This window comes from Pipra filicauda, unplaced genomic scaffold (assembly GCF_003945595.2).
Source record: "Pipra filicauda isolate LSUMZ 115617 unplaced genomic scaffold, ASM394559v2 scaffold26_size5592650_pilon, whole genome shotgun sequence".
Taxonomy (NCBI): domain Eukaryota; kingdom Metazoa; phylum Chordata; class Aves; order Passeriformes; family Pipridae; genus Pipra; species Pipra filicauda.
The window spans coordinates 3,541,081-3,548,448 of record NW_024104387.1 but is presented as its reverse complement, the minus strand read 5'-3'; positions in this window follow the sequence as shown (position 1 = coordinate 3,548,448).

The following is a 7,368-nucleotide window of genomic DNA, read 5'->3' as shown; positions in this document are numbered from 1 at the left end:
TCCAAGTTCAATGACACAGACCAGGCTTATTTCACATGCACCCGGGCACCATGACATCCATAAGCCTGGGGCATCCAGAAAACCTATTGAGTCTGATTAAGGCATGTCTTAAATTTCAGATGTAGGTCTTGATTCAGTCAAAAAGTGCAGGAGATGAGAACCTCTTTGTGGAAAATGGAAGCATAAATATAAACCACATGGATATTTCCTCTTTCTTAGCTGTAGGAAGGGCAAGAGTGAGTCTGCGTGTGCCACGGCTGTATGGAGAAGGTTGGTACTAATTAAGAAGAGCTCTTTCCATCACCAGTGTTTGTGCCAGGCAGCTCTTAGGCAGTTGGTACCATCACTACCATCCCCCAGAGACCCTTTCCTCCCTGAGCAGTTAACACAGCAGCAGGAGGAGGCCAGAGCTCCATGCCGTCAAATGATACACACGCCTGAGCAGCCAGGGCTCCTTGCTGCCCACAGCAGTGCTCTCCTCTGATGGTGTCATCTGTGATGCCTCAAAATAAGTACTTTTTGTGGTGTATTTCCTGCATCAGTTCCTGTCCAGTGAAATGCCGTGGGTCCAAACTCAGCAGGATGTCCTATGGCTTGGTTCCTTGCTTTCATTGTAGAAAAAGATGGCTTTAAAATTTTTTAGGTTGGTGGGAATTCATCGTTAAAGTCATTATAAAATTTTGTCTGTTCTTGACTTGGGCTGCAGGCATTCAGCCTGTGCTGCCTGACCATGGGAACCAAATAACTTGGAGAAAAAGACCTGTGTCATCTGTGGGCAGTTTTATTAACATCTGAAGCGCACAATTGTGCCACGTAGGACCCAAGTCCGTGCTAGAGCCCCTTCATTACCCTGCTACATGGCTGGATTTATGCTGGTGGAAGTCCTGGCTAAAAAAGCTTTTGTACAATGATTAATTGACCTTAACAAGTTTAAGGATGCTTATTTGCACACAGTTATGAAGTGTTGCAATATGTCACAAATGAGAGCGGCTTCTATTATAAACATAATGGCATAAACAGTGAAAGCTGGTTATATTTCCTTAAAAGTTCATTGCAGGGAAATGGGGAAGCTTGAGAAGCTAAACAAATCCAGGCAATAATGGAAATGTAGCATGAAATTACTTCTGTAAACAACAGCCATTCATTATTTGAACATTTTTCATAAGAGAGTCAGCAGACGAGCGTTGATGTTAAAGGGTGTGTGTGGAGGGGGAGGAGGAAGGGGGGCAGATCATGAATTTCGAAAGAAATTTTCCTGGGTTATACAGACAGACGTACATCTGTTTAAAAAAAGAGGTATGTAAAGCACTGATTGATCCCTGAATATTAACAATCGATGCCATTTTCTTCATTAACTTCTGAGTGGAGCACAAAGAAAGGTATATTTGATTTAAGGGGAAGGGAAGGGAGCACTATTTAATGTTGATTTGGTGTAGTGAATAACCCCAGAGAGAAATGTAAATACCAGGCTGCAATAACATGACAGCACACTAATCATATTTACAAACGATATTAAATCTGTCCATTGTGCTTGCCTGGCTGCGGATTGGCCCGACTGTAATTGTCACTGTAACCAGCACTGGCTTGTGGGAGAATTTAACTGCAGTGATATAAGGTGAGTGCTAGGCTTATTATTACTTTATTATTACCCGGTTTATGTTTATTAAAACAATTTGTCATGCAGAACAGGAATGGGAGAATGGGAACATTAAATCGTGCTGTACTCAACCTGAAGAAATGAGTTACAATAAAATTAATGGCAGGCAGGCCACAGCTGACACTTGTAGCCGTGTGGAGCAGCTACACACTGGTTCGTTTCATTTGCTGATCGTTTCTTGTTAGGGTCACGCCATTAAACTTACATATTGAGAACTACTGAAAATCTGAGGCAATGAAGGTAAAGTTTATGAAGCAAAAGTGGGGTTTTTTTTCTGCTGCTAATGCATTCCTTTCAATTATTACAGAAATCAGGAATGCAGATTGAAAGTTTAAATCATACTGAGTTATTAAAGACGTGTGTTGGAGTGAATGTCCTTCAATTTTACAGAGGCTTAGAGAGCTGAGAAAGAGCTGAGTTTAGGCTAAAGTGAGACCATTCTCTAAAGGCTTTGAGCAAAGAGAACAGCGAGAATAGTGGTCATGAAAGGTCTCATAACAAGTTTAATAAAAGCTGCTTTATTTTCTTTCCCTGGAACTCAAGGGGTCCTTATTTGATATCTTCAAATTTATTTCAGCCCAAATCTTCATTATTTTAAAGTAGAGGCAGGAGGCAATGACCATGGGAATAGCATTGAGCCTCTTGGAATTCAGCAAAGAGGCACAGTGACATAAACCCCTCTTGTGACACAATTACGGAAGAAATTAAAAGTGTCAGGCTCTATGTACTTTAGCTGCATAGAAGAAATCTGGCCTCCTGATGAAACATCTTTGTACATGAAAAAGTAATACCCTGCCCTTGTTTCCCATTATACAACAATGTTAAGGAGTCTTCTGGGGTGATTATTAGGGATTTGGGGAAGCACAATAAATGCCGAAGATTAAATCTGAGCACTAGCAATTAGTATTGAGGGAGGAAGAGCACTTTTTTCCCCCCTTTTTTTTAAAGTATTTATTAATGAAGCTATTTAAAGAAAACCTAGGCAACTGCTGAAGTTAGAAAAAGTGAACCTTTCATTTCTAGCAGTTTTATACTTGTGCAAGTCCTACAAAGTCCATGGGTTATTCTTGATTTATACCATTGTGAGCAAGTAGAAGATCAGGCTGTCTCTGTGGGGTTTTTTCCTCTCATTTTCCTTTTTTTAAACTAAGATAGTTTTTTAAGTCTTGGAGAAAGCCTTCAAAGGGTGGATTCAGCCATATGTTCTCTACCTCTATCCCCAGTCGCATGGTCTGGACCAAGTGTCCAAGAGCTCAGCATCCAACCACTGCAACAGAACACAGGAATGGGAGCTGAACTCGGGAAAATCCACTTTGTTTAAGACATTTAAGAGACCTTCTTTTAGAAATCTCTTTTGTCCTTTTGGTTTTCCAGTAAGGGGAATGGCAGGTGTTTCACTCGGACAAGTAACTTCATGTTCAGTCTCAGTGGCGAAGTCGTTGCAATTGCAAAGACCACTCCAGACCTGAGAAAAACATATGGTATGAAAATTCCCTGTTCTTACTTAGCACTTCCTCACAAACTGGTCACCTCCTTGAAATAACAGCCACTTCTCTGAGAGCACTGAAAGGTTTATTTGTGAAGATAAAAGGAGAGACCAAAGGCCTTGGCTCACAGATTATTTTCCCTGCTGAGGTCTAGTGCAATAAGAGCAATCCACTGCAGTGGCAAGCACTCATGGTGGACCTGTGTCTTGGAAACTCAGTGACTTGTGGAGTAGTTCCTACCTGCCTTTTTGATGTGGTGCTGCAGATGCAAGTAAAAGAGAAGTGATTTAAGGAAATAGGAAAATCACCGAGGGAATAATTCTTTCTGTGACATCAGGCTCTGTGGCTGGTGGCCACAATCCCTCAGTCCTCTAAGGGACTGAGTGAAGATGTAAGGAGACATAGGTCTGGGGCTTGGATGATCCAAATATGGTCAGTCAGCTGCTGTAGTGGAGAGTGCAGTGGGAACATAGCAGACAGCAGACACCCACATATTGCTGGCTTTAAGTCCTTTTCTGTGCCCTTTTCTACATTTATTGAAAGGAAAACACACTTTATTAAAACATGTTGACCTGTGTTGCTTGCTAAACAGGCTTTTAAATGTGGCAGCAGAGCTCTGACCTAGTATTTTTAAAAGTAGGATTTTAACATAATCTTCCATCCTAATTTGTTGTGGGTTTTTTTTAACACTCGGTAAACTGGAGGAGGAACCAGTTAGTCCTCTATTCCCTTATGTGTAAAACTCATGAACTTTAAGTAATGCATACACTGTGAGTGCCTTGCTGAATCACGGTGCTCATTATACGTGCAAACATCCCTTTGACATGAAGGACAAGGATAAAGTATAGAATTTGGAGTCATATTTATCACTTGGATTATTAATAATAATAACACTTGGCATCTTTACAGCACTTTACATTTTCAGAATGCTGCATAAACATTAACTAAATGGTAGTTAAATACACATAAATGATATTCAGAGCCATTACCCTCTACCACGCTGATGCAGTCACTGTGGGTCTGCACTGAAACGTGTGTACTGCTGCTTGTTGGAAAATCTTTACTGCTCATGTGAAGTATCAGTTTTTCCTGGAAGAACCAGACTGACCATTTTTCATTTTGCTTCACATGCACCTGAAGGCTTTTGTCCATATTAAGGATTAATGGTCTGAAAAATTTCAGTTTATTGGGGAAAAAGAAGTTGTTGATTTTACTTACAGGAGCATAAAAACAAATAAGAATAAAGTGGAGAGCTCAGAAACCAAAACAGTACCCTTTTTTTTTTTTTTTTTGGAATCACATCTTAGTTTGATTCTTACCACAACCATGCATTTTATGCTCTGTTTCCTGAGTGTGGGGCCTCCTTCTGCTCCACCACATACATTTGAATTCTGGATGCTTCTAGGACTGCATGCCATGGACCAATCTGGCCCTTCAGAAACACCTGATGTGCTCATGCCTGCATCAGTGTTGCCAAAAAAGGTGCTACTCACTGTCCATGGAATAGGGACTGCGCGTGGTTCGTTTATGGCCCGTTGTTTTCCAGTGGCATGAGACTTTTCACGCATGATTCTCAAAGAAAATACTGGTACTTGCCTTATATCTGTCCCTCCTCCTAATTTGCAACGTACTTTTTCTGTAACCACATTAGTTTTTATCGCAGTAATGCTTCTTTTTTATGGCTTTAGTGACTTTCTGCCATTTCAGTAAAACAGAAAGTGGGTAAGATTTTAGGAGAGACTTGCATCCCTCTAAGTAGCTATGGCGAGTTTGTACCTGAAAACAATTTGCTGTGTACCCCCATCAAAGAGGAGCAGAAATCAAGAGAATTGTCAAATAGCAGCTTTTGTGCTGGATTGCATCAAGGTAATCCAGGAGCAAGCGAATAATTCCACTGTCACATAATTAAAAGTTTTAAGACCTTATATCTTTGACCTTGTTCTTTAGCTGAACACATAAAAGCAAAATGGGTTGCTGCCTTAATCTCACTTCATGCCATTGCCCTCTGATGAGAGAATCCTCTTGGTACCTGTGATGTGTCACTGAAGCGAAGGGAAGGGCTGCGTGCACTGCTTGCTCCCATCTTCCACAGTGAGTCTACCTTGACAAAGTTTCTCTTGCTATCTTTAGTCTTCTCCCTGGAGCATCTAGCACATCAGGACAAGAGGGATCTCAGCCCCACAGCTTCATTTGGGCCTGTTAACTGTAACTACTGATGTCGTTTACAAGGATAAACCCTTAAAGCCAGGCCAAGGTAGACAAAGAAAGAACACTGGAGTAATTCCCTTTGGACAGCAGAGATTGGTGTTCAAGTTATTGAAAATCTGTGTAACTCATTTTCTCTTTTGTCATACTTAAAAAATCCATGAAGTTTGGCTGAGTGCAAACAATAAGCTTTTATAGTTGCTGCACTTGTTCATAAATGTGTAATCTTCTGGGACCATCAGAAAAGCTTTGGTACAGCAAATTAAAAGTCTCTAAACTTTCCTGTGTCTCCTTAGACATTTTGTAGACCTGCAAATATCAGGCAGTAATCAATATAATGCTGCTCTAATACTTTAAGGCAAACTGGCAGCTCCCGAGTCAGAGAGCACAGCACAACTTTCTCACAGCTAAACATGATTCCCGCCAGGGTCACAGAGGAATTGTGCCCCTTAGGCTGGCACAGGGAAATCAGGAGAACCTGAATCGCCAGCTGCAGGATGAGCTGGATGCAGGTACACGCACTCCTTACCGAGGCTCACAAACACTTTCTGTGCCATCGCCAACTCCCTCTTTTTGACAGCAGTGTCTGTAAGCTGTGCCCAAAGTCCATGCTGTTCTGCAGGTTTTGTGATCTCCTGTTTCCTTCACACTGTGTGTGCACATTTCCCTAATGAGCCAATTATATTGTAGCCAACAGGGTGACTTGCATATTCCCTCTCTCCTCATTGTTTTACCGCAGTAAGCTAGTTTAACAATACTCTCTAAGTATATTCTTTCTTTTATCTCTGAGAAAATTGTGTTATTTTTCTTTGTGGTGAGGCATATGGTATTCAATTACAGAACATTTGCTCTCTCATATCTTGTCAATGAATAACCTTATCAGTTTAACAGCTTCAATGAGAAATATTCAGCATGGACCAGAAAGAGTGAGAATTACAATTGTATTTTTTGCCTATCACCAAGGAGTAAACATTTGCATTCTTTCCTCAGTTTTGTGATGATTATACCTGAGTCAAAAAATGACTTTTCACCTATTGGCAAACAGCAGCTGTGGGGTGGGCTGGGTTGGGTAAAAGTTTAGTGTTTGCTACCATCACCCAGTTTCTCTCTCATCATTTGAACCATCACCACACCTTAGTGAGCCAGGAATGGATTCCTGCAGCTGCTCAGGCAAAATGGGTGTGTGCAGCAATTCAGGTGGGCAGTGTTGCTGACTGGATGCCCAGCTATGCTAATGAAGCATGGACTCATCTGGGCCAGAGAGTGAAAACATGTTTTCCTGCAGAAACAGGTTGGGCAAACTGGACCCATGTACTTCTGACCTCTGTGCACCCACTGGGCACAAGCTGGTGCCTACTCATTTATGGAGTCAAATGGCCCAATCCTTTGCTGAGATGCTGAAAAAAAGGAAGGAATTTTTGCCTGCAAAAAATTTCCTGTAACTTCTAGTCCATTTCTAATGGCTGCTTATTTTTATAATAAGGAGTGCTCTTTTCACTAGTGTGGCCTCTTTCAAAGCCCATTTACATCAACATTAAAGCTTGCCACTGACCTAGTGGCCTTTGGATCAGGCCCATAGTCTCCTTATCTTCTTCCACATTACTGGCATACCTTTACCTTAGGTCTTGATTTCTGTGGAGCTCTTTAGGTCAAGCTCTATCTCATTGATGTGCTCGGGCTTAAATTGATTCAGAGAGACACTGACTGTTCCTCTAAAGAAGTGGTCATTTTTCTTAAGCGGCTTCTATTTTTAGATAAAACTCCTTGAGGCAGCAGGCATCATTGGTGCCTGGCTGGCAGGAGTCACTGTGTGCTTTGTGACAAACCCCTTTGGGGTACACCTTATGGGCAGCTGGAACAGTACCCAAGGTTATCCCACTACTTCCATCAGCAGGCTGGTATCAGGAAAAACACTATCAGATTTTTTTTTTTCATTTTGTTATTGAAGAAAGAAATAATGGGGTTCAAACTTGGTTTAAGTTTTCAGTTGGTTAAGTCCACATAATGTTGCCTGTCTTC